The sequence below is a fragment of the Lissotriton helveticus genome, chromosome 5_1 (assembly GCF_964261635.1).
Source record: "Lissotriton helveticus chromosome 5_1, aLisHel1.1, whole genome shotgun sequence".
NCBI lineage: Eukaryota > Metazoa > Chordata > Amphibia > Caudata > Salamandridae > Lissotriton > Lissotriton helveticus.
The window spans coordinates 395,069,802-395,096,746 of record NC_136065.1 but is presented as its reverse complement, the minus strand read 5'-3'; the positions used below and the strand labels follow the sequence as shown (position 1 = coordinate 395,096,746).

Genomic DNA, 26,945 nt, shown 5'->3' with positions numbered 1-26,945 from the left:
GTACTGTTTTTTTTCATTTCACTTTTCCTTAATATTGTGAATCTAACCCAGTAAAATGCTATATATCTTCTTACATTCCAACTTCTGTCAACCACACAACAGTGCCCAAGTTACACTTCCGTGCATTAAGATTTCACAGTAAATGCATTGGGAATTATGGCATTTTATAGATGCTCCAGATGTGCAGACCGTGTTCTATTACTGCTGGGACTTTCTGTTTACAAATCAATGGCAGCGATGCTAAAAGGTAAAGTAATCATGGTACATTAAAACTAAATAAATTGGTGTAATAAACTTACTGGTTAATCACTAACATTGAACACTTTCTACACATTCAGATTTTCAAACTGATGAGCACTTTATTACTATGAAATAGTATTACATCTGCATATATTTTGTAAATGTTCCCCCTGATCCATATCTATACTTGAAATTGTTACAAGATGTAACCTCGTGGCTCTGACCTAACATCAAGACATACAGCATCTCGCCACAAGCAAGTTCAATACTAAGTTCCATGTCGTTACAGGGCTTTTTTAATAACCAAACAGAGAAACCACTTCCTCAATCTAGGTTGAACCTGAAATACTAGAAAAAACAAACCTCCTGCAATTTCTTTTCTTACCATGGCCAAAACAAATTATTTCCGATTAGTCATTAGATACTTGTCCTACGTACATTTAAGAGTATTCGCGTTTTAGTTTTTGTGCGAGTAACTTGAGGGGGCGCATTGTGCAAAATTAATTACTTTGTGATGCCTGACTGTCTACTAAATTGCAATCCAGAAATGAAGGAGAAATAAGTGTTCTTAAATGTTATCTTTTTGTTAGTAGACAACTCCTGAGATGCTTCTCGAAAGGATTTTCACTGCCTAGAAATAGCAGAACTATATAAAGCTATTCTACAAGATCAAAATGTACTAACCTACTTTTAGTCTATCTTTGATCTTCTTCCAAGCAAAGTCCTAGAAAGGGAAATGAAAAAACAGCAGCAAATGTTTGTGGAACACCACATCATCCAATCATACCGGACCAAGAAAAGGAGCAGAGAAATTTACATGTAAACGTTAGAGAAGATTCAGCCCCATACAAAGGCCACAATGCAACTCTGTTAATCATTGATGCAGTATTGTCTAGTTCTCCCTTTTCAATTGTGAGTACTTCTTTTAGCGCTTTTGTTCTTTGCTCTCTGCCACAGTGTTTCTTTACATTATGCTTTTAGGGCTATATGCAATGAAATGATGGGTGAAAAAATGATGTACCGATAGGCTGTTCCAGCTGAAATAGGAAAACCCCTCGTGCTCTGACATCTCATTACCAAGAGCTCTCCTAGTAAATAAGTCAGGGGTTCACATCTTTTATGGGTGAACCAATCCGAGGGCCACAGCATAGTAAATATGTTTTCTACCATCTGCTCTTCTTTACCTGTAAAAATATTTGGCAGCCCTGGGAAAATCGTTCCCATCTCCTTGGGGAAGCTGCCAGATGGACTTAGTTACTACACTACTAAAAAAGGCAAATTGTGCCGTTTTTTAATATAAGGAACAATATAAAGTTAAAAGGCACACAGTAGACCTCATGCAGCGTGTGCGACTGCCTTCGGGCTTCGGGACGTGTACCTCTTGTGCGCGTCCCATGTCGGCGACGGACCTTCACCCAATTTGAGTGTGGTGCCTGGATTGGCACCGGGACTTGGAGAGCTGTGACGCAGGCCGGCACCTCCAGCTCCAGTGGCGGCGGGAGCGCCGGATGAAGTTGCTGTTGGCGCGATTGTCCAGGTCGGGGTCCTCTCCTTGTCCGTCCCCTGCCTCGGAAGCAAGGAACCGCCGGTTTTGTCTGCGACCTCGTTATTCACCGCGGCCCCAAGGGCGTGGCTCACCGGCTGGTAGGTCCTTCAGTTTATCTTCGAGGCCTTGTCCTCCTTTCACGGTGGGCACCTGCTCCCTCCGGGACATGCAACCCCGCCTGTCCCCTCCCTATCCGCGGTTTCCCGGCGCGGAGGTAACTAGGGCCCAAATGACAGCCTACGCTGCGGCTCTGCAGGCTTCTTTGGCCCTATCTCCACCTCCTGAGACGTCGGCGGATCCTTTGCCTCATGCGGGGACTTCCGCGGAGTCGCCGGCGATCTCGGCTCCAGGTCGTGGGAGTGTGGCCCCGTCAGCATGTGGTCCTTCGGGGCTCCCCTCTTCGACGCCTAGCGTCCCTGTCTCACCGCAAATCCCTACGGGGCTCCCTGTGGTGTCGCAGGTGATCGCCGGGACCCCGGGCTTGCCCCCGGGTCCCCCTCGGCACTCTGAGCAGGCAGCTGCCTCACCATAGGTGGAGCTGGCGTTGGTTCAGTGCCAGGAGCCTCCATCCCTGGCTCTGGTTGAGTCACAGGTCGAGACGGGGTCTTGGGGTGCCTTCCCGGGTCCACCTCGCTCCTCGGCACGGGCGGCTGCTCAGTCTGAGGCCGAGCTGACGCCACGGATGGCCCCTCCGGCACCACATGACGCCGATCAGGCGCCGCTTACGACCTCCACAGAGACGTGCTGGCACCGGGCTCTGGATTCGCCTATTGCAGTCCCTTCGTCTCTGGAGGTCTATCATCTGTCGATATGCTCCTTCCCAGAGGAAGGGTGCCTTGTAGTTGCCTCTTCGCCGGCATCTTCTAGAGGAGGCTCTTCGCTGTCCTCACAGCCAATATCCTCGAACCCTTCTTTCCTGGGCTCGGGGCTGGCTTCTCCACCGGCATTTTCTCCTTCTGAGGCCCTCGGTCCCTCATTCCTCTGTGGATTCTCCACTAGGTCGGTGGCTGGCCGCTCCCCCCTGGAATCGGGGAACGGTAGCTCAGTCTACGATCGTCTCTAATGGAGGAATTGCTTTCCCCTCCGTGGCGCCTTTCTGAAGCCAGTGTTGCCTTTGTTCGGGCTATTTCCACGGCTGCTGGTATTCTGAGGATTGGGTGAACCTGTCACTCCATTTTCTAAAGACCATCTCTTGGGGGTTTTCCACCAGGGCTCTGGTGGCCGGGAGTGGTTCCTTCCTTTTGAGGCGTCACTCTATGCTTCTCTTATGGGGGCCTGGAAGCGCCCTGCCACGGGCGATCCAGTGCCTCAGGCGCTTCTGCAACGCCATCGGCTTTCTCCGCATGACCCAGTCTGTCTTTCTTTCCACCCTTCTACTCAAGACGCTCTACCATGTTTGCCTGTAGTGTTGTGCCCTCTGTCTTGGGAGGCCTGGTGGTTAGATTCATGGGGGCGTAATGTCTTCGCTTCTTCCAGTGCTGCCTTGAGAGCTCTTAACACTTTGTGTGTGTTGACCGGGGCTACTTCTAGCCTGTGGGGTTCGGTGGAGTTACTTCTTTCTTGTGTCTCTCATGAGGGTACCCGTGCTGATCTGCGGGCCCTCGTGTTGACTGGTAAAGAGTTCACCGCATTTATTCTTCGTGCGGCTCTGGGTGTCACCGATGCTACTGGCCGTGCTGTGGCTACTTCTGTGGCTCTCCGTTGCCATGCTTGGCTATGCAATGCTGTTTTTCCTGAAACTCTTAGGGAGCGTCTGGTCGACCTCCCCTTTGACGGGACCCTGCTGTTTTAATACTCTGGCGGACTCAGCCATCCGATGTCTTCCGGTGGGGCTTTGTCCTCCTCCTCCTCTGTGGGTGTTTTGTTGATCCTTCAAGTCTACTTGGGAGGTGTTATCCCACTGCTCCTGAAATCTGTTGTGGGGTGCAAGTTACACTTTCTGTGAAAGATACTGTGCACTCCGGGCCCTGCGTTGGCCTACCTCTTTAGTTGGGGTTCGGCCCCGTTGGCAAGAGTGTTCTTTTTGGCTGCTTACTAAGCCTTCTGTGGTTTGTGCCGCGGGGTTTCTACTTTGTTCTTTGATGCGGGATTTCTTCCCTAAGAGTGGTTCCAATACTTCTTGGGCCGTGTCCTACCCTACTTGGGGTATTTGTAGCTATTGGATAGCCTGTCTTACCCTGGGAAGGGTGCCCTTCTCCTTGCGGGTTCTTTTCCTTTCTTGGTGTTGCTGTATGCCGCCGGAGCGTTTCTTAGATGGCTACGGCGTGGGGCGGTGTTCTGCCTCTGGTTTGCTGCTGGTCTGGTCCTCTGTCTTGCTGCGTTCTGCCTCTGGTTTGCTCTTGGGCTGGCCCTCTGTCTGGCGGCATTCTGCCTCTGGTTTGCTGTTGGCCTGGTACCCTGTCTGGTGTCCAGAAGGGTTATCTCCTGTGTTGGCGACTTTGTTGGTCCTACTTGTTCTCTTCTTGTTTCCTGGACGGTTCCTGGTTAGGCACCCGGCGGCGTCCGCCGGTTCTTCTGGTCCGGCTAGGGGCCTTGGAGTGAGGCCTGGTGCCCCTGCTTCTGGCTTTCGGGAGCGTATGAGACTGTATACTCTTTTCACCCGCCTTATTACTGAGTCGCTGTTTGCTGTGGCGGTTGACTTCCGGTTGGATGAGTCCGGCTGCCCTCCGCACCGGGCGTGTTCCCAGTGGAGGGCTCTTGCCTTCGTTTGGCTCTCTTCCTTTGGGTCTCTGGGTTGCTCTTCTCCCTTGGCATCCTGTTTGCGTTATCTATACCTGGGGCTTCCGGTGGGGGTCCCTGGTACATTGACTGCTGTTCTCTTTTCCTATTCCCTGCCCCTGGGGGTCCTTCCTTTGGAGGTCCCTGATACATTGGCTAATGGTCTCTTTTGGTAATGCCTGGGGGTTCCAGTGGAGGTATCTGGTGCATGTGCTGCTGACCTTCTCTACCTTTGTTTTGCCTGTACCGGGGACCTCCGCTGCCGGTCCCGGGACATCGGCTGTTGGCCTCTTTTTGTATGGCCTGTACCTGGGTCTTCTGGTGGAGGTCCCTGGTACATCGGCTGTTGGCCTATTTTTGTACTGTCTGTACCTGGGCTTCCGATGGAGGTACCTGGTACAATGGCTACTAGTCTCCTTTCGTCTTGCCTGTGCCTGGGGGTTCCGGCGGAGGATCATGGTACATTGGCTGATGATCTCTTTTCATATGGCCTTCCTTCTCCTGTTTGGTGACGGCGGGGCCGCCGATTGTCATGGGGACACACCTCCTGGGGAGTGATTTTTTTTCCCCTGTCAGGGTCTGGATTCGCGTGGAATGGGGAGGTCCTCTCGCAGACCTTCCTTCCCCTTGGGTATGACTAGGGTATCTATTCTACGTGAAGGAATCTGCGGCTAGTAGTCTCTATCAGATGTACAAGTTACTTACCTTCTGTAAAGGTGCATCTGGTAGAGACAATTGTAGCCGCAGATTCCTTCACGGCCCGCCCTTCCTCCCCGTTCTGCGAAGGCCCTCTTGGTCTTCTGCACTCGCCTGCCTCCGGGTGGTGGTCTTCGGCGAGTGCCTTTTCGTACTCCCTCCTTCTGGGGATGCTCGTCTTGTTGTTGCTCCATTCTTGACTTTTATAAGCACTTCTGCATCCCTGCACATTGGGGTCCAGTGTGGGGTTCGCTAGTGCCTCTTCTTCCCTTTGTTATTTGCATTTCTGTCTTTGACGGTCCTTGGAGTTGTGGTGCCTTAGCTGGTCTCGACCATGGCTTTCAGGAGATTTTCTCCCTGCTGGTATTGTCTAAGGTTGACTGGTCATTGCTCTGCGTTCTGACCTTGGTTTCCCTTTGTCCCGGGCGGTGGCTACAGCCTTCTTGGTCTACTGTGTATTTTCACGTGCTTCTGCTCTGTGGAGGCTGTTGTCTTTGTTTGCAGGGTTGCTTTCCAGTAGTAATGCCCTGTTCTTTCATTCCAGATCTTGGTGCCTCAGTACCTGGCTCTTTTCTGGATGGTGCTGTTCTTCACCATTTGTTTCTTTCCCTTCTGTATCGCTGGGTTTTCGCTCACTGTTCCAGTATTCTCACAGTTTTGTTTGTGACGGCTCCGCGTAATGACGCGGAAAGTTCTCTGAAGAAAACTGACGTAGGCGCAACGCGGTGGGACTTATGTATCCTCGCTGACGTCACGAATGCGGAGGACGTCAGGGTGGAGTCACGTGGTACTGTCACCCGGGCGCGCATCGATGCTGTGGCAAAAAAAGTTTCCGGGTCCAGTCTCACGCCTGGGGATAATTCTATGTGAAGAAATCTGCGGCTAGAATCGTCTCTACCAGATACACGGTTACCGAAGGTAAGTAACTCGTACTTCCTCACCAACCACCCTACCCCATGAGAGCTTGGTGGACCAAGCCTCTACCTCATAAGGCATGTTCCCTTCCGCACCCCGGACAGGGAATCCAAGCGGCTGGATAGTTGTGGCAAGAAGGTTTTTTTTCCGCCAACCTTGCATTGCGGTCGGTGAATACTGCATGCCGATTGGGCCGTTACGCCCACTCTTTGTGGGAAACAGTTGCGCAAGTGCTACCTCAGATCCCGGAGGAGGCCCTGGCCATTCTCTCCTAAGCAGTATCAGACAGGAGAGATGCGGCAAACATTCACCATTCGTTGTGGGCTTGACACCACCAACTCGCTGGGCAGAGCGATGTCATCGACAGTGGCTGTTCGATGCCATGCCTGGCTGAGAACTTCTGGCTTTTCTGTGGATGTCCAGGCTTCCCTTATGAACATGCCTTTGATGGCACCCGTCTCCTCAGAGACCAGGCAGACATGACCCTGGAGCACTTTAAGGACTCATGGGCAACAGCCAAGTTCTTGGGCCTCTCACTGACCACCTGCCCCACCCCCAATTTGATTTTCGCCCCTTTGAGACTACCCCTCCCTCCAAGCCTCCAACTTATGACCGACTGACGAAAGACCACCTGAATTTGATTCAGGAGGAAGTCAGGAGACTCTTTCTAAGAGAGTCATAGAGTGGGTTCCATCACAAGAAGTAGGCTGTGGTTGCTATTCCTGCTACTTTCTGCTCCTGAAAAAGGACAAGGCCGTCCATCCTCTTCTAGAACTCGAGCCCTCTACTACTTCTTCAAAAAGGAAAAGTTCAAAATGCTCACTCTGGCTCAGGTTATGTCTGCCCTTGACCCCGGAGACTGGATGGTGTTGCTAGACTTGCAATACGCCTTTTTTCACATTCACGATCTGGCAGCCCTATGGTGTTACCTGCGGATCACGGTTGCCCATGAGCACATTCAGTTCACAGTGCTCCCCTTTGGCCTTACCAGCGCCCCGCGCCTGTTCACCAAAGTGATGGTGGTGGTTGCAGCTCCTCTGTGCAGATCAGGGGTGCCAGCCTTTCCCTGTCTCGACGACTGGCTATGGCATACCTCCTGCTTTCATCGGGGTTCACTATCAATGTGTCAAAGTCACACCTGACTCCCTCTCTGATTTTCCTTTTCATCGGAGTTGTTCTGGACACAGTGCAGTTTTAGGCCTATCCTCCTGAGCAGCGCGTCCTGGATATACAGTCTGATTCCAATGTTTCGGCCTCTATCCTGGGTTTCAGTGAGACTGACTCTGATCTTGCTAGTGACACATGCCAGACGGCATGTGCAGGCTGTTCAGTGGCACCTGAAGTTCCAATGGGCGCAGCATCAGGGGAATCTCTCCGACATGGTCCCGGTCTTGGAGAAACTTGCACATTACTTGCAGAGGTGGCTGACCAACCGTGATTGATTTAGAGGCAGACCCCTCTCCCTTCGCCATCCAGATCACACAGTAGTTACAGATGTCACTCCTGGGATGGGGCAGCCATCAGGGAGAGATTTAAGTCAGAGGACGAGCACTGATCATTTCGCTTGGCATTGAAAGTTTTTCTTCCTCCCGTCAAGGGAAAACTGGTTCAGGTGTTCATATGGTACAGCAACAAGCAGGGGGCGGTGAGGTCGTAGACCCTTTTGTCAAGAGGCCCTGCTTCTCTGTGCATGGTTGGGACAGCAGAGCATATCCCTGGTAGTTCAACACCTGGCAAGTTCCCTGAACGCCAGGGCGGACAAACTCAGCCGTCGGTTCTTCGTGGGTCACAAATGGCGTCTCCATCCAGAGGTGGTGTAAGGTCTCTTTTAGAAGTGGTCAGAGCCTTGGTTAGAACTGTTAGCCTCTGCTGTGCATTGTCAGCAGTTCTGTGCGTTGGAGTTACCAAGGTGGCACTCGCTCTATGATGCTTTTCATCTTGAGTGGAGCTCAGGCCTCCTGTACGCCTTTCTGCCAATACCACTCCTATCCAGAGTGCTCAAGAAGATCAGGAGCGACCAGACCAGGTCGTTCTTGTGGCTCCGGACTGCGCACATAGAATCTGGTATCCCGAGTTTCTCCATCTGAGCATCAATCCTCCGATCAGGCTGCCCATTTGGGATGATTTTCTCTGGCAGCAGCAGGGTAGTGTCCCCCATCTGAACATGTCAACTCTATGCCTTCTTGCATGAAGATTGAGCAGCGTCATTTGATAACATTTGACCTTCCTCCCAAAGTCTGCAATGTTATTTTGGCAGCCAGGCGTCCCTCTACCAGGACCGTGTACACCTGCCATTGGCAAACATTTGTAAAATATTGTACAGAAAGGTCTCTTGATTCTCTTTCTGTTTCTCTCGCTCAAGTCCTTCTCTTTATTTTTAGCCTTGCCCAGCAGGGCTCTACTCTGGCCAACCTTAAAGGGTATCATTCAGTCCTGTCTCCCTTCTTGAGGCTGCCAGACCAACCCTCTTTATTTAAATCCTCTATTGTAAATAGATTTCTTAAAGGGCTTGTACATATCTTACCACCTGCCCCATTCATCGTTCCTCAGTGGGACCTTCATTTGGTTCTCGCCTTCCTCATGTGTGCTCCGTTCCTACCCCTGCACAACTGCCCGCTCCAACTGCTCGCTCCAACTGCTTACCATCAAAATAGCCTTTTAGGTGGCCGTAACTTCTGCCAGTATGGTGAGCGAATTGTTGGCTCTGTCATCCAGGCCTCCTTACCAGAACATCTTCCCTGATAAGTTGGTGCTTTGCACTAGGGCCTCTTTCTTTCCAAAAGTAGTAACACAATTCCATGTGGGGTAATCTGTCGCCATTCCCACTTTCTACATTCCTCCGCACCCCTCTAAAGAGGAGGAGTGACTCCACCATCAGGACCCATAAAAAGTGTTGTTGTTCTACCTTGACCGAACTAAAGAGTTCTGGGTGGACGGCAAACTCTTTGTGTGGTACGTTTGATCAAGAAAGATTGCACCGGGCAGAAGAGGACTGTCTAGGGATGGGTCGTCCTCTGCATAAAAATGTGATACGCTCTGGCCAAGAAACATCCTCCTGAAGGCTTAAGAGCTCATTCCCCCAGAGCTAAGGCTGCAACCACAGTGTTGCAATGTGGGGTTCCAGTGCTTGACATTTGTCACGCAGCAACATGGGCATCACTACACATGTTTACTAAGCATAGCTGCCTGGACATTCAAGTCCGCAGGGACGGCTTTTTGGCCACTCTGTCCTGCAGACAATCCTGTGTTAAACTTGTTCATAGTCCCTCCTTCAAGGATGGTATTGCTTGGGTATCTATTCGAAGGTAAGGAATCTGTGGTTAGATGTCTTTATCAGATGGACAAGATACTTAACTTTGGTAACGCCTTATCTGGTTGAGACATGATCAAGCTGCAGATTCCTTACCGATCCACACATCGTCCCTGCACTGCAGACAGGTTTTTAGTGTCAGGGCTGATCCCTTTAAGGGCCCTAGTTGTTCTAAACATTTCATTGTGAGTGCATTTCATGGCCCAGCAATCCTGGCATTGAAAGTCATGAAAAGTAACAGACGTCAACGTGCTGAGGTGGCGCCATGGACGACGTCGCATGGAGCCGACCAATGCCACCTACCAGCGCGCAAGGGTGTTGCTGGAGCAAAAATCTTCCGGATCCAGCTTGACGCCTGGGAAATTCTACGGTTAGGAATCTGTGGCTACATCATGTCTGTACCAGATAAGGCATTAGTGATTAATTGTAAATAAGTCATATATTGAAATATAAAGCACTGAGTTTGAATTGTGTATATACAGTATAATGCTATATGTGATTTTGTAATCCCTACCACCTTTTAGAGTAAGCATTGTTTGCTCAGTTTCAATTGCCTTTTACAGTGTTTAAACAGATTAACTTGATTGTCCAGTTGAAGTGCATTAGTATTGGTGGTTCGGGGTAGAAGTAATAAATGGCAGCACCTACACTGAACACTACCCAGTAGCCGCTGATGGTTCCAAATCCCCAAAGAAAAGGCCTCAGGCGGAGCAATTAAGAGCTCCGTTTACTTAGCTGAACAGCATGTGCCGGAAGAGCAGCCATAGCAATCCAGTTTGTGTTATGTGAGTACTTCTTCAGGCATGCACATGTAAGACAGTGTCAAAGCTTAGACTGTGAGGTTTGTGAAACATTTACATCTGAGACCCTCAGACAATAAAAGTATTGGTTTCTGTATGCCCTTTCAGCTGACATATCAAGAGTATGGGCCCCGGAGTAACGTGCCAGGTGTGAACTCTATACTGATGAAGGTAGCAAAGAATATTAAGATTGAGCTTGTCAAAAACTTGACTCCCTAATTGATTTAAGAAGGGAAGGTTATTAGACAGTGAAAGCCTTAAGTCAATGTTATGTTATGTTATAACAGATTTGTAAAGCGCACTTAGACCAAGGTTTCATGGCACTATTCTGAACTGGTCGCATACTGAAGCAGGACTACTCGTGTGCTTGTTTAAATAGCCAAGTTTTAAGAAGTTTCCTGAACCGCAGTAATTCTGTGCAGGATCGAATCTCCAAGGGAAGCGAGTTCCACAGCTGTGGAGCCAGATATGCAAACCGGCATCCACCATGTCGTTTCCGCTTGAATTTCGGAGTGGCTAGCAAGTGTAGATGTTTGGAGCGAGGATCCCGAGTAGGGTGTACCTAGATAGCAAATTATTGATAAATATGGGACTATGACAATTTAGGGCTTTAAAAATTAAGCAAGCTGTCTTAAATGCAGATCGTTGAGGCAGTGGAAGCCAGTGTAGTTTTTTTTATAAGAGGTCTGGCAGAGTGCCACCTGGGCTGCTGATGGATCAATCTTGCAGCCTGGTTCTGCACCAGCTGAAGCCGCTTAGTCAGACAGGATGGGAGCCCTAGGTAAATTGAGTTAGCATAGTCTAAATGAGACAATACCAGCCCTATCACCACCTGTATCAATGCTGCGTGAGTAAGCAGGTGATGTATCTTATAAATCTTTCGTAATTGAAAGAAACATGTTGCGAACACTGTCCCTATTTGGGTTTTCAGGGATAAATCTCTGTCTATGGTTACCCCCAGACTTTTCACAGAGGGAGATGGTTTAGGGGAAAGCCCAAGCTCTGCTGGCCAGTAGTGAGGGCCCCAGAAGACATGGCTGCCCCCTATCAGTGTGTTTAACACAACAAGGGAAAACCCAAAAGGAATAGCACTAGGGTCCTTGGGCAGTAGTTTATTTCACAGAACAGAAGACCCTAGTATTTTAGGATCACGTAACAGATAAACATACACTAAATAGTTTGTATGTCCTTTGTCCAGCCGGAGAGGATTTTTATTAGCTAGAATATTTTACTGATTCATGTAGTGAGCATTTATATACAAGTGGGCACAACCCGTGACCCACAGAAAGCAAGACAAAACAGGTAAAAGCAGCTTGTGCAAGGGCGCACAAGGCGGTCTGTACTAGTATTCAGTGTTACAGACTAGAATTAATTTGAGCAAACCATTGTAAAATACATTTTTGTGACTTTTTTGTGGAACATATGGTGCTTTCAGGTCGACGACGTTTCGATGCAATTTAAAGATACATGCATCATCATCAGGACAAAGAATAATTCATGTTTGTCTTGAGAGCTCATTCATCATAACATAGCCTCTAACATTTAACAAAACATAAAGTAATAATTGGGAAAAAGGAAGGGAAAAAACAAAGGGAAAAAACATATTTATGTCGAAACGTCGTCGCCAATACACCCTTTAAACATTCTTCAAAATTCTCACCAACAGGCAGTATGGTCCCATCAGAAATTCGTACTTTCGAGAAATTAGTTCTCAATGACTTAGCCCTCCTAGAGAACAAAAAATACTTCATCCCCTACAATATCACTATTCAGGAGAAAAATGCTATCTCCACCCTTAGAAACAACCAGTCCTTAGTCATCAAACCGGCAGATAAAGGTGGGGGGATTGTAATTCAAGAAACTGACCAATATAAAAATGAAATCTTGCGACAACTTGGCAATCATGAACATTATTGCAAACTGCCACGCAACCCGACAACAGAAATACAACAACTAATATCTGGAGTTACCAATGATGGTTTAGAGGCAGGTTTCTTATCAAAAAAGGAATTTGAGTTTCTTAATGCGAAGGCCCCCAGAATCCCAGTCATATACTGCCTACCCAAGGTCCACAAAAACTCTGAACATCCCCCAGGACGCCCCATAGTTTCTGGCTGTGGTTCCATATTGGAGCCCTTAGGACATTACATCGATCATTTTATTAAGCAATTTGTCCCTACCACCTCATGCTATATTAAGGATACAATGTCGATGATTAACCTCATTGAAGAGTATCCTTTTGATCCCACATCCAGCACTATGTGCACGCTGGATGTGGAATCACTTTACACAAATATACCTCAATTTGAATCTCTGCGTGTGATTGAGAAGATTCTAGACACACGCCCTCGCCCCCACAATGTTCCATCTAATTTCATCCTTCAACTGTTGGAAATATGCTTAACCAAGAATTTCTTTCTATTTGAGGGACAATTTTACGGTCAAGTCCGCGGAACATCTATGGGGGCTATTTTTGCCCCCAACCTGGCTATTCTGTATATGGATCACCTAGAAAATTCTAACATACTAAATGTATCGAACCCCTTCCACAGTGGCATTGCCCTGTGGAAGAGGTACATTGACGACATCTTCATGTTGTGGACTGACTCAGATGAATCATTAAAACAATTCCTACACTGGCTGAACAACAACAGTGGAGGACTTAAATACACCATGACTAGCAGCAAGGAATCTATACCTTTTCTAGACATTGAAATAAAACATACTGAAGGCCGACTTATAACAAGTCTTCACCGAAAACCCACAGAACGAAATACCTTACTGAATTACAACAGTCACCACCCTCGTGCCCTTAGAGACTCCTTACCCTATTCGCAGTTTCTACGCATCCGCAGAAACTGTTACTTCAAACAGAAGCAAAAACCTTGAGCGCCAAGCTTAGACAAAGGGGCTACCCACGCAAACTAGTACGACATTCATTAAAAAGAGCATGGTACTGTCCCAGAGAGACGCTTCTAGAACCCCACAGCAAGAAGAACCAAGACAGAATCACATGTGTAACAACATTCTCCCCCGCATCAAATGCTATTAAGAAAAGTGTCCTGAAGCACTGGCCAGTATTAAATGCCGGTGCCCTTAACCTAGAACGACCATTGTTTGCCTTCAAAAGAGCAAAGAATATAAAAGATCACTTAGTGTGTGCCTCGCTTCCACAACCAAATACCAGAAATACTCTCAATGATTTGTGGGACTTACCAACTCTCAAGGGCCATGCCAAATGTGGTCAGTGTATTTCCTGTGACTCAACTATTGAGGGAAAGACATTTACTTTTGGCACAATTAAATATGATAGACACTATTTCACAAATTGTAATTCCTCAAATGTGGTTTATGCAATCTTTTGTCCATGCATGCTGATATACATAGGACAAACAAGCCAGAAGATTAAATTGAGGATAGGACAACACAGAAGTAGGATCCGCTGTCAAACTGCCAACGCGCCTCTTGTGGAACACTTCTTGGAAAAAAGCCACACTGAAAATGACTTTACATGGACTGTGATCACACAGATCAAAGCCCCTCCTCGGGGAGGTGATATTTCTCAAATTATGAACAAAGAGGAATTACATTGGATCCTGAGAACGGACAGTATATGAAAAGGCCTGAACAGGGTCGAGGATTGGACATCACTTTTGTAATGATTGACCAACATCGGACCTTCTAATGAAGAGCACGAACTCTCCTGAGTCTTTAGATTTTGTTGTAAATAATGATTAGTTGCCTTTATCGTGTATAAGTATATAAGTCACTTGATATACACCTCACTTGTCACATTTCCCATAACCAAGTGGTTCTTCTAACACCACTCCAAGATGGCCGCTCCCCCATCCACCCAATCGTAACCCCCATCACTTTCCCTAGTCCCTTTTCGATTTCTCGTACCCTGTCCTAAAATATCCCTCCCCTCCCACATCCCGGCAGCGATCGCCGCCAGAACCCCATCCGTCCTGCTATCAAGCAAGGCAATATCAAGTAAGTCACACCTGGTATCTGAACCTCCTTCCCTAGCGTACTCACGCCCTGTTAGCCATTTCGTATACCTTACGATCTTCTCTCTCCTCCCCGCTAGAAACAAACCCGACGGAGCACCGCGCTGCCGTGCATGCCTCGAAGGATTCCATTGTACCTAGTAAGTTCCTCGAGACCCGCCAGCCTATCTATTTATTTAATATCTGGGATTCCCTCATTCTAAATCCTTTTCCCGTCCTTCCTTTTAATCTCTTCAGCTCCCCCAGCTATCCAATTGTTTACCGCGCAAACGCGCCCGGCTCTACCAGCATAAGTGAGTGAGTAATTACTATTTCAAACCCAGCGGGCACTGGCTCCCAATCTTTAATGGTCCCTTAACACTCATTTTTTACCCGCTCAGACAGAATCGTGGATTAACAGACCGTTATCCCCTATCATTACCTGGAGATAAGCGTGGTCCCCTTGGAGGTATACCACTTTGAAATAATACTTCCCATGCACTTATTTCACTGCGTCGATTCTTTCACTGCGCCGAATAACCCTTTTAAACACTTTTAAACACTGTCACGTGTTGCAATACCTGAAATTGGCAATGGCCCTCCGTTGCATGTTTCGCATGCATTCACCTAAGTTCTCCATTATTTGATTTCGTTTAGATGCTACCAACCAATCTAGCTATTCGAAGTCACGATTTGTTTCCCTCAATATAGTGTCACACACTGTTTTATTCTCTCGCGAAAGCGTAACAAAAAATGCAGTCATGCCTAGCATATTCGAATTCTAACCAGACTTATTTATGTTTTTTCCCTTCCTTTTTCCCAATTATTACTTTGTTTTTTTAAATGTTAGAGGCTATGTTATGATGAATGAGCTCTCAAGACAAACATGATTTATTCTTTGTCCTGATGATGATGCATGTATCTTTAAATTGCATCGAAACGTCGTCGACCTGAAAGCACCATATGTTCCACAAAAAAGTCACAAAAATGTCTTTTACAATGGTTTGCTCAAATTAATTCTAGTCTGTAACACTGAATACTAGTACAGACCGCCTTGTCCGCCCTTGCACACGCTGCTTTTACCTGTTTTGTCTTGCTTTCTGTGGGTCACTGGTTGTGCCCACTTGTATATAAATGCTCACTACATGAATCAGTAAAATATTCTAGCTAATAAATATGCCCCCTATCAGTAGCACCTCAGTCTTCCCAGGATTAAGCTTCAAATGATTGTGGTCCATCCAGTAGCGGATGTGTAACATGGTATCCTGAAAATTAGTGATAGAATTAGGAGAATTGTCTATAGTAGTCAAGTCAAGTCAAAGTCCACTTTATTCGATTAATTAAAATCATAAAAGTATTCTACAACATATATCATACATTCAAAATGTCTTAAAATCAATTAATACGGTATTAAACATTAAGTGGAATTAAAAAGCAAGTTAAAAGGGCATTATTTACACAAAATTCATTACAATTTGCGCTCAACAGTACAGTAGACATGAATTTAGGTATCTGTCCTCAATTGTAATTCCAATCTTAACCTTGATCTCTTACATCTAACAGATGCAGCCAAAAAACTAGCAGTGCAATACATAATTACAGGGGAATTCATCATCTGTAAATATAACAGTGCAAGCTTGTACTGCGTGAAACCCATCTCCTTCAGGATTGGTTTTAAATATCGAATGCGAGGTTCACAATAAAAAGAACAGAAGAACAAAAAATGCGCATTATCCTGGGTGGAAAAACCATCACATTTACATGGGGACGACTCCTCAAGCTTACACCAATCTTTCTCGTCCCACAGAACCATATAAATTTGATTAAAGCGGAACTTAGACAGTAACCACCTATGAAAAGAATTAGTGACCACTGCCAGGTAAGGAGCCAATTCAAATGATAGGGTTATCATTACATGTGCCCTCACTGAGGGTTTACATAGCTCATCCGCTTCGCGCTCGGCCGTACGTAACCTGATGAAATTGGTCTTCACCCACAATAAGTCAGCTTTACACAGGGAATCCGGACTATCGAAGATTTCAGGGCGTCCCAGCTTTGCGGCCAGGGACTCAACATATGACAACCACTGAATATCCCTCCTGTGGTCTAATTTAAGACAATCTTTAATGATCCTGTGGTTAAGGCTAAGGTTCGGATTTAGCCAGAGCTTAATCCACATCAGAAGCGGAGCTAGATTAATTATATCTAGAATATAACCCAGACCCAGCTCAAGATGTAAAGAATGAGTAGCAGTCGACTGGGGTAGTCCCAGCAAAGAACGAAGAAATTTGTTTTCCTCTATCTGAATGCATTTAGAATTAACATATCCCCAGACTGCAGCCCCGTATCTAGCAATCGCGGCGGTCTTGGCTTTGTAAATGGCCAGGATAGCCTCGATTGGTTTTCCACCCAATCTCTTTGCGAACCCCAGGATTGCAGAGTATGAACTTCTCACCGCGTTCGCTTTTGATGTTAACTGCGGTGTCCAAGTTCCCCTTTGATCAAAAATAACTCCCAAGTAAGTAAAAACTTTAACGCTTGTGATGACCTCACCGTCGCAGAAGAAGGTTTTTTCTTTAAATTTGCCGCATCCTGCTGACATAGTGTGCGATTTATTCTTATTAACCACCAGGTCAAGACTGGACATAAAGTTACCGAATGAGTCAAGTAACTTTTGCAGGGCAATTGGGGTCCTGGCTATTAGCACCGCATCATCGGCATAGAGGAGCACCGGAATTGGTGCACCCCCCATGCTTGGGATATCCTTTGTGGCTGCCATTAAGTCATCCTCCAAAGAGTTCACGTATAACGTGAATAACATTGGCGCCAGTATACATCCCTGACGGACCCCTCTAGTTGATCTAAAGCTCTCCGTACACTTTCCGTCAGTTGTCATTCTGATGCGGGCTCTCAGATCTTTATGGAGCTCTGCCAGAAAGTGTACCAAGGAGCTATCGAGGCCCATCTTCAGAAGCATTGCCCACAGTCTAGATCTATTGACAAGATCAAAGGCTGTGGACAAGTCCATGAAGCCAAGGAATATACTTCCCCCTTTTGCTCTAGTATATTTGGAAATTATGAGGTGGAGATTGAGGCATTGATCCTCTGTACTCCTCCCTGTCCTAAATCCATATTGTGCCTCGGACAGAATATTATTCCCCTTGGCCCAAGCGGCTATTCTCGCCAGGACAACCTTCCCTAAAATTTTTACCGAGGAGTCCAGCAACGATATTGGTCTGTAGCATCTTGGGTCTGCTCTCTGCCCTTTTTTAAATAGTGGTACTATCGTAGCTAAAGACCAGGTCTGAGGGAATCCCACTGCAGCAGAAGCATTAAAAACTTTCAATAAAATATTGGCCCAAAACAGCGGATTTGCCTTAAACATATCCGCTGGCACTCCATCGGGACCCGGGGCCTTACGTCCTGCCGTGTCCTCTATAGCTCTAAGTACCTCAATTGTATCAAAACTCACGGGCTCCAGGGGAATCTCAGTAGTAGGGACTACAAAGGGTTCCAGCTCCCTATTACTATCATAATTTTTTTCAAAATGGCTAAGCCAGTCTTCCTCTGATATATTAAGTTCCAGTGCAGAGTTTTGGTCACCTGAAAGTAGGGGAGTGTTAATAATTGACCAAAACTTAGCACTGTTTTTTAGGGTGGCTTTATCCATTAATTCTTCCCAAGCATTACTCTTTAGTTCGTTTTTGCGCAATTTAGTGGCCATAGTAAAATCCTTTCTTAATTGCGTAACTAGCGCTTTGTCCCTTGGGCGAATATTCAGTGCTTTCTTAAGGCGGTTATGTGCTTTACTACAATTATTATCGAACCAGCCTTTCACCGATTTATGTTTACCCCCCTGGCTTTTAGCTGTGAGGCTAGTAGCCACGAACCGGCAAATACCTTCAAAGGAGGATATAGCCTCCTTGTTCCCAGCTAACGGGTTGGCACACACATTAAGCTCTTCAGAAACTGAATTGGATAAATTTAAGAAAAAATTTTCAGGTACTACCATTTCCCATTTGATTCTTCTCCCCTGATCCTTAACCTTTAATGGCAATATAGACCGGGGGGTATCAGATGATTTTAACAAGAAAGAGCTATTTACTAGCTCCAACCCCACAGGATTATGATCACTCATTGGCATAGCGATTGCATTATATGAAATCACATAATTAAGGAAACCTAATGAAACAAAAAAAAAATCAATTATCGAATCACTAGCCCTTCCCGTGTAAGTGGCAACCCGTGTACTCTTATCATAGAACTCTGGTTCGTACAACTCATTTTCCCGTAATAAATTTTCGAGCACCAGACCCTTCTGTGTATGTTCTAGGTGAGGGGGGGAAACACTATCAGGCCCATCTTCATCCGCTAAAGCACAATATGAACACAAATGTACATTAAAATCGCCCATTAATATAAATCGACACAAAGTGGTTTGTTTGTCCTTGTAAAGACTTAAAAAATCTGCTAACCATGCAAAATGCACAGTTTCTGGGTGACCGTTCGGTGCATTATAACAATTAACAAGAAGCAATTTACAGCCATCATCCAAATTTATCTCTAGGATAAGGAAATTGTGAGAGGCACAGTCAATCAGAGTAATTTTGCCCTTGATGTTCACCGATACCAGCGTCAAAAGACCTCCTTTATTCCGGCCTGCGGGGGAAGGCAAGGCAGGTACAAAATAAGAAGTAAAGCCATCCAACCAATAGTCACACTCCATGTCCCAAGTCTCTTGAATAGCAATGATATCATGGAGCTTTACAAAGTTCTCCCAAATTGGGTCTCCCTTCTTCGACCGTAAACCAGCAATATTCCAGGATAACAATCTGACCGTATCCCCTTTAACTGTTGTGATCTCAGTTGAACTATTACAGTCCACAACAGAAGAAGGTACAGGAACCGTAGATGTTGATTCCACTGTAACATCGTCCGCTGTACCCTCTCCGGCACCACGTCAATCGCAAAGATCGAGACCTGAGAGAGCGTCAAATCTGTTGTGAGTTGCAATAGGGGGTCCAAAAGTAAAGAGATTATCGCATCCCTGAAACGGTCTTTGAGTAGCCGATCTTGGCCCCACCGGGGTAAATGGACTCAGTCTTTGCCTGGGCGAAGAGGTTAAATTGACATGATTGTAAAAATACCCTAACGGGCGCACTTGAATACCATTGCTGTCCTCCATCAGTGATGCTGCCCGTAGGAGGACTGTGGCCACATGTTGTGGGTATTTAAAATTCACAACCACACAATCCCCTCTACAAGTTTTCCTCGAGGGACCAATCCAATTTACCCTCCTGGTCGTGATAATGTCTCCGGCAAATTTTGTAGGGAAACCACATTTGGAGCTCAGCCAAGCCACCACTTTGTTTTTGAGGGAATCATGAGCTTCCTCGTGTGGTTCGGTTGAGCCTGGGATATAAACTGGGGCATTTGCCAACACAACGACATAGGGGGCGCAATCCGGGGGTAGATTAGTAGAGTTGTTGCGCCTACTTTGTATGGCATTTGTATTATGTGAGAGACCTGGCCTCTGCTGTCTCGCAGCCGTGTCTACTGGCAAGGGACAAGTAGCTGAAGGGACAATAAGTTTGTTATCCGCCCTGTTAACCTGAGGGATCATATGAGATGGTTTGGAGGCTTTAACAGCATTTTTCCCTACAGCCCCAGAGCTCACTGTGCTAGTTAAAGGGAGTGGGGGATTAACCTTAGCTAGATTGGCTAGATTGGCCAGCCGCTGTTCTAACAGACCTCCTAGTCTTGTTATCTCCGCCTTAGCGGTGTCCAGTTTGACTGCTAGGGAGTTGTGGTAATCCTTAAGTTTTAGATCAATAGTGGCCTCTATGGTTTTAATTAACAAACCAAACTGCTCAGGGCTCAAGGTAATACTTGATTCTTTTTTACTCTCTGCGTTCAGTGTCACCTTAGGGGAGGTGTGACTATCAGGCAAGTGAGTGTCCCCTCTTCTCCTATAGGTGATCTTGCCCCCCCTCTTGCTTTGCTGCTTTCTACAGGTTCTAAAAGGTCTCACACTTTTATTCTCTTCCGCTACCTCTACCTCTTCCTCAGAGTCAGAAGATGATTTGTCAAGCGTTATTGTATCGGGGGCCTGATGGATCGAAGCTACTACTATACTAGCTACATTAGGTCCACCTAGCCCACACTCAGTGCTATTTTCAATCTCTGGTGTCGTCTCCGCCGTAGATAATCCTACTGAAGAAAGATCATGTTCTAGAGAACCACCTTTGCCCAATGAAGCCCTTCTATCATCGTTGATTTTGTTCACCATTTTGACGAGGAAATTGTTCATAGAACCTGCCCCCGTGACCACCTTATCTTTCTTTGTACCTGACATAAGGGAAGTTTATACGGTGTTTATTTACAACTTTGCCTTTGCCTAGGTGTCACCAAGAGAAATACGACGAGTTTATCGAGGTATAAGCCAGGAAATCCCTCAGCCTTATCCAACACAGCTCCACAAAAGTTGGAAAGCACAGTTTGCTACTTACAAGGTCTCTGGCCCAGCCCAGCCTCCTCCTGTCTCAGACGGCCCGCCCTCTGCCCGGGCTCCGCCCGGCGTCGCCCGCGCGCGTCCCGCGACGCGGGAGGGGTGTCTGTTCTTTATGCGCCTCAAAGCGCGCTGCAATGACGCTGTAGGCGGCGTTCCTGAGCCCAGCAGGGGGCGCTGGGATGTGTAGTCTTCTTCCGTGGCCGCTCCCCCCTCTCAGCGCCCGTGGTGGCAAGAGCGGCGACGGGGGAGAGCAGGATAGAACAGGCGCGATGACCAGCAGCGCTATACGCCAGGTAGGAGCTTTCCTCTGTAGGGGCTTTCCTCTATGCCCTCCGAGTGATGTCTATAGTAAATAAGAGTTGTAAGTCATCCGCGTAGTTGAATGTAGTCACATTCCTATTTTTTAAGGACTTGATCAGAGGGAGGAGGTACAGATTGAGTAGATGAGGGGACAGGGAGGAATCCTGAGGGACCCCACAAGTGATGTTCTGCCTAGGTGCTGTGAAATTAGCCAGGCGTACTGCTTGTGTGCGGCCCTCCAGAAAGGACATAATCCAGGAGACTTGGTAGGGCTGCACTGCTCTGGGGCTGTGGTGTCTCAGGGGTTGTGAATAACAATGGGAATTCTTGAATGCCTCACTGTTACAGGGCTGTGTCCCTAAATCATTTAAAGATGCAGTAGTGGTTCCTTTGGTAAAAAAACCTGGAGCAGATCCATCTAACCCCTCCAATTATCGGCCAATATCTTTACTCCCCTACTTGGCAAAAATACTGGAGGCACATGTGGCTAAGTGTATGTCAGACTTCATGGAACAGTCTGGATATCTGGACCCCCACCAAGCGGGTTTTCGCCCTGGCCACTCCGCGGAGTCAGTCATACTGGCAGTATTGGATGATCTACACAGGAAGGCAGACTCCGGAACCCCTCAGGTCTTGGTACTCCTGGATTTGTCAGCCACGTTTGACACGGTGGACCATAAGATATTGGTGGACCGTGTCAGATGGGCTGGGATCCAGGGCATCATTTATAAAAACAAATTCTCAGACACAACCAACAGGTCTTTGGGAAGTAGCAGATCAGTCATGAAGAACTCAGCAACGTGCAAGGATTTGACTTGCACCACACTGATATTGATGCAACATTTGGCCTTCTAAAAGTTTGCCTGCTCCACCATCTGCAAAAACCTAATTTGCAGAATTTTATGAAAAACGTAGAAAGTTGGCTGTCAGAGATGATACCAAAGATCAGCATGATTTAATTACATTTTTTGTAACCCGGAAGGATTTGGAGACACAATCCTAAACAGATGATCTTCAAAAAAGCACTCGAAATATTTTGAGCCCACTACTACTGAGGTGTTTGAATGAGAAATATACAGTGAAGCAGTTTTCATTAGACTCGGAGGCGACAAGGTATTTTCTTAGTTTTATACCACGGTGCCCACTCAAAGGGGAGAAAGAGGGTGTGCAAGACTAATATCATTCTATTGTAAAGACTGATGAGACCAGGAAGGTGTCTAGAAAGACTAATTAATAAGATCCCCTTAAGAAGAAAACTTGTGTAATATTTCTGTAACTACCTCTGCTAACCAAATGACATACAGTGCAATCATAGAAAAACCTACTGTAAAAGAAAATACTGCGATAGAAGCAGATTGAGTGTAGGAAATGACCATTTTGCGGATATGTTCACCTATATTTCTGCGCTATGGTTTTGCTGGTGTCGCACTTTACCACTGCTATCCACTAGTAAAGTGCTACTGTGCCTCCTTTAAACATGATCAAATTGGCTTACTCCTAAAGGGGATATTTAATTTGCCTATACATACTGTGAGAAAGTGGCTCTATATATACTGGACCAGAATAAGGTACAGTGTATATATAGTCCACAAACCCCAGAGGTATAACAGAAGTTAGAGCCAGGTGTGACCGTACTCTCTAAAGTGGTAGCTTGGTCTAGCAGTAAGGCAGTACCAGAGGACAGTGTAAAGCATTTGTTGTACACACTCAGACAGCAAAAGGTTTCACACACTCAAACACTAAACTCCAGGCCAATTGTTTTTATATCAAAAGATCTAGTTATTTTGTTTCTAGAACCAACAGGCATCAAAAATATACTGCTCTCAATATGAGAGGCCTCAGATGAGTACTTTGCAGAAAGGCAATACACTTTGGAAAGACAATAGGTACAGGGTTTGCAGTAGGCAACACAATTCTACACACAATTTTGCATTGAGCTTAATGGATTTATTTATATAAACACAGGTGATTACTTTGCAGATTACTTTGGTAATCCCAGGACTGGCTCCTAGGTTCAGTCCTGGGGTCTAAGCTGAAACCGGTTTAGCAAAAACGTTTTAGGTATTGTAGTGATTTTTCAGGAATAAAAAGCTATTTTAAAAGTTCACACTTATGAACTTTTCAACAGAAATCTCGCAATGTTATCCAATGGGAGGAAATTCAGGTTGCAGGTAAAGTACAATCTTGTTACTTTTGTAATCCAGTACTGGTCTCCTAGGGCCAGCACTGGGGTCTCAACTCAAAACAGGTAAGTAATTACGTTTCAGTATTTCGTATGAATTTTTTAAAGAATATTTTTAGTTTTCCAAAGTAGACACTTTGAAGAAATTTCATAGAAAAGCACACAATGGATTCCTATGGAAAAAATACAAGTTACTAGTAAACCCGCTAGGGATTACTTTTGCGTTTCAGCACTAGGCTACAAGGTACAGTACTGGCTCCTCTTCTGATCACAGGTGACTATTTCGGAATTCGGATGATTTTATAGGAATATTTCAAGTATTCAAAAGTAGACACTTAAAAGATTTTTCGAGCCAAACCAGTCAATGTTATTCAATGGCAGGTAAGTGAGTTACCGGTTTCCTGGTGAGTCCTCGACTGGTGAAGTTGTGGCTCTGGGGATAGACTCAGGGGTCCCCCAGGGTCAGGTAGGTACAGTTGGTTCACCCTCAGCGGCTCAGGGGCGCCCGGGTGCAGAGGTAGTAAGGCCCAATGTTATCCAATGGGGGACGGTGGCCTCTGGTTGGTGGCTGCTAGCTAGCAGGCCACGCGGCTGTGGGAGCTGGGCTCCTGGTCACTTGCTCCGGGCAAAGGGGGAAGCAGGGGGAAGCAGGATAGGACAAAGGTGGCACAGCCAGCTGTGCTCTGGCGGCTGGGTGCAGGGTGCTTTTGAGCCATCGGGCACTCAATGTTATCCAATGGAAAAGGTCAAAAGGGAACAAATGCTGCAGGCTCGGGGGCGGAGACTCTCCAGGGGCAACCAGCACGTCGAGAGGTAAGTTGGGATCTTTGAGCACAGGTAGGTACCCCAAAGGAAGGCACAGGGGGCTTTAGGGCGCTGGTTGCAGGGGTGTCTTTGGGTGTCGGAAAAGCTTACCCTCAGCTGGTCGCGGTTGGGGGGGGGCCTAGTTCTGAGTCTGCAGGCGTTGTCTGGTTCGTCGAGGAGGGTCTTTGGGCACTGGAGTTCGGGTCCCAGTCACCGGGGGGACGTCCTCGTGGTCTTGGATCACTCTGGCACGGGCCGGGCTCGGTGGGTGCAGAGTGGGCTGGTCCGGAGCTTCCTGGCTGCAACAACACCCCATGGGGGTTGTTGCAGGAGAGCCTCTGCTGATTGGAGTCCCAGTCTTTAAGAGGGTCAAGGCAGGCAGATCCTCCGGGTGTCCCAAGGTTGCTGTCCGCAGGAGTCGCCGGGATTTAGGCAGGAGCAGGTTCCAGGATCGACAGGCCGGTAGGGCTGGGGCCAAGTCAGTTGTTGTCGTCCTGTTGTTAGCAGCTGCGCGGCGGGTCTTCTTCTTCTTGAACTTCTTTCTTCTTGTGGTATCGGGATCTGAGGAAGGAAGGTTCAGGGAGCCCCTAAATACTGAATTTAGGGGCGTTACAGGTAGGGCAAGGGCAGGGACCAATAGGTCCCTGTCCTAGGGTGGGTCCACACCCTAGCCTGCTTCTCTCCTGTGGGAGGGGGGACAGGAGCCTAGCTGTGATTGGGCAGGGCTCCCCATCTTCAAGATGGCCGGAGCCCGGGGTCGTGCTTCACCTAGTCTCCCCCACCTGAGGGGTGGGGTTGGCATAGGTTGTCACACCCCCCTTCCTGATGTAGTTTTTCCCGCCAGAGTGGGGGTCAGAACTGGTGGGGGACAGTTGCTGGGCACAGCAAATGGTCTAGAGAAGTTCACAGAGGCGGCATGCCTTTAAAGCTTCCCCCTGCCCATCCTGGGGAAAGGAGACCTGGCACCTCGCCCAGGATGTGCATTGTTGCAGGCCCAGGAGAGCGGGGAGGCTTTCCACCCAGGGGTCCAGCACCATGTCTGCTGTGTGGCAGCCTCAGCAGCCACTCAGCCCAGACGTGGATTATAGGTTAGGTTTTCAGGGGGCATCTCTAAGATGCCCTCTGGTGCATTTTACATTATATCCCACACTGGCATCAGTGTGGGTTTAATGTGCTGAGAAGTTTGGTACCAAACTTGTCAGTCTCAGTGTAGCCATTATGGTGCTGTGGAGTTCGTAATGACAACCTCCCAGCACCATATACTCTTAATGGCATCACTGCACTTACAGTGGCCAGGAATGGCCCTGGGTACTGTGGGGGCACAGGGCTCATGCACCTGTGCCCACACCTCTGGCATAGGGCACCCAGCTAGAGGGGTGACTGAAGTATGCCAGGGCAGTGGGTTCTGTGGGCATGGCACACAGGGATGTGTGCCATGTCGACTCTTGGTTTAGTTCTGTACTTAGACACTCAGCCTGCAAAGGTAGTGTGTGGGTGTCAGGGTACAGGGCCCCTGAGGGTGGCACAGTAAGTGCTGCAGTCCTCAGGGGCCTTCTCTGGTCACCATGCCCTGGGTACCTAGGGTACCATTTACTAGGTGGCCAGAGATGCCAATTGGGTTATAGTTTCAACACAGTTTTAGGGAAGGAACACAGGCCCTGGGTACCTGGTTGGCAGGAACCCAGGGCACACTCAGTCAAAGCACATCAGCAGTTCAGAACAAGCATTGGAAATGCAATAGGTCTCGCATTAGAAAAGTTGGAGTTATTGGTCTTGTAAATGACATATTTTATTTATTTGTTGGTTTTTAAAATTGCTAAATTGATGGCTTTGTCATTTACAATGCCAATAGTTATAACTTTCGCGAATGTGACACCTATAGCATTTGGAATGCAACATGTTTTGTATTTACGTCACTTAAATGGCAGCTCTGGTCGTTAGGCCACATCTCTAGAGAGCAGGAGAGTGCAGCAGGGGAGAGAAGCACAGCAATGCAATAGGTCTCGCATTAGGAAAGTTTGAGCTATTGGTATTGTAAAGGACACATTTTTTATTTATGTGCTTGTTTTGAAAATAGCGAAATTAATAGCTTTGTTATTTACAATGCCAATAGTTTTATCTTTCGCAAATGTGACACCTATTGTAACACAATATGTGTTGTGAGGGTGAGTGAGGGGTTGAGGGTGAGGGGTTGAGGGTGAGGGGTTGAGGGTGAGGGGTTGAGGGTGAGTGAGGGTGAGTGAAGGTGAGGGGTTGAGGGTGAGTGAGGGTGAGGGTGAGGGGTTGAGGGTGAGGGTGAGTGAGGGTGAGGGGTTGAGGATGAGTGAGGGTGAGTGAGGGGTTGAGGGTGAGTGAGAGTGAGGGTGAGTGAGGGGTTGAGGGTGGGTGAGGGGGTGAGGGGTTGAGGGTGAGTGAGGGTGAGGGTGAGTGAGGGTGAGGGTGAGTGAGGGGTTGAGGGTGAGTGGGTGAGTGAGGGTGAGGGGTTGAGGGTGAGTGAGGGTGAGTGAGTGAGGGTGAGGGGTTGAGGGTGAGGGGTTGAGGGTGAGTGAGGGTGAGGGTGGGTGAGGGGTTGAGGGTGAGTGAGGGTGAGTGAGGGTGAGGGTGGGTGAGGGTGAGGGGTTGAGGGTGAGTGAGAGTGAGGGTGAGTGAGGGGTTGAGGGTGAGGGGTTGAGGTTGAGGGTGAGTGAGGGTGAGGGGTTGAGGGCGAGTGAGGGTGAAGGTGGGTGAGGGTGAGTGAGGGGTTGAGGGTGAGGGAGGGTGAGGGGTTGAGGGTGAGTGAGGGTGAGTGAGGGGTTGAGGGTGAGGGGTTGAGGGTGAGTGAGGGTGAGGGGTTGAGGGTGAGTGAGGGTGAGGGGTTGAGGGTGAGGGGTTGAGGGTGAGTGAGGGTGAGGGGTTGAGGGTGAGTGAGGGTGAGGGGTTGAGGGTGAGGGTGAG

The 26,945-nt window shown here is 47.5% G+C and overlaps 1 protein-coding gene across 2 annotated transcripts in view; it reads left to right on the top strand.

Annotated features, from left to right (window-relative positions):
* USP48 (ubiquitin specific peptidase 48) overlaps positions 1–26,945 on the top strand; it is a 725,601-nt gene that overhangs the window by 516,987 nt on the left and 181,669 nt on the right. The window lies entirely within an intron of this gene.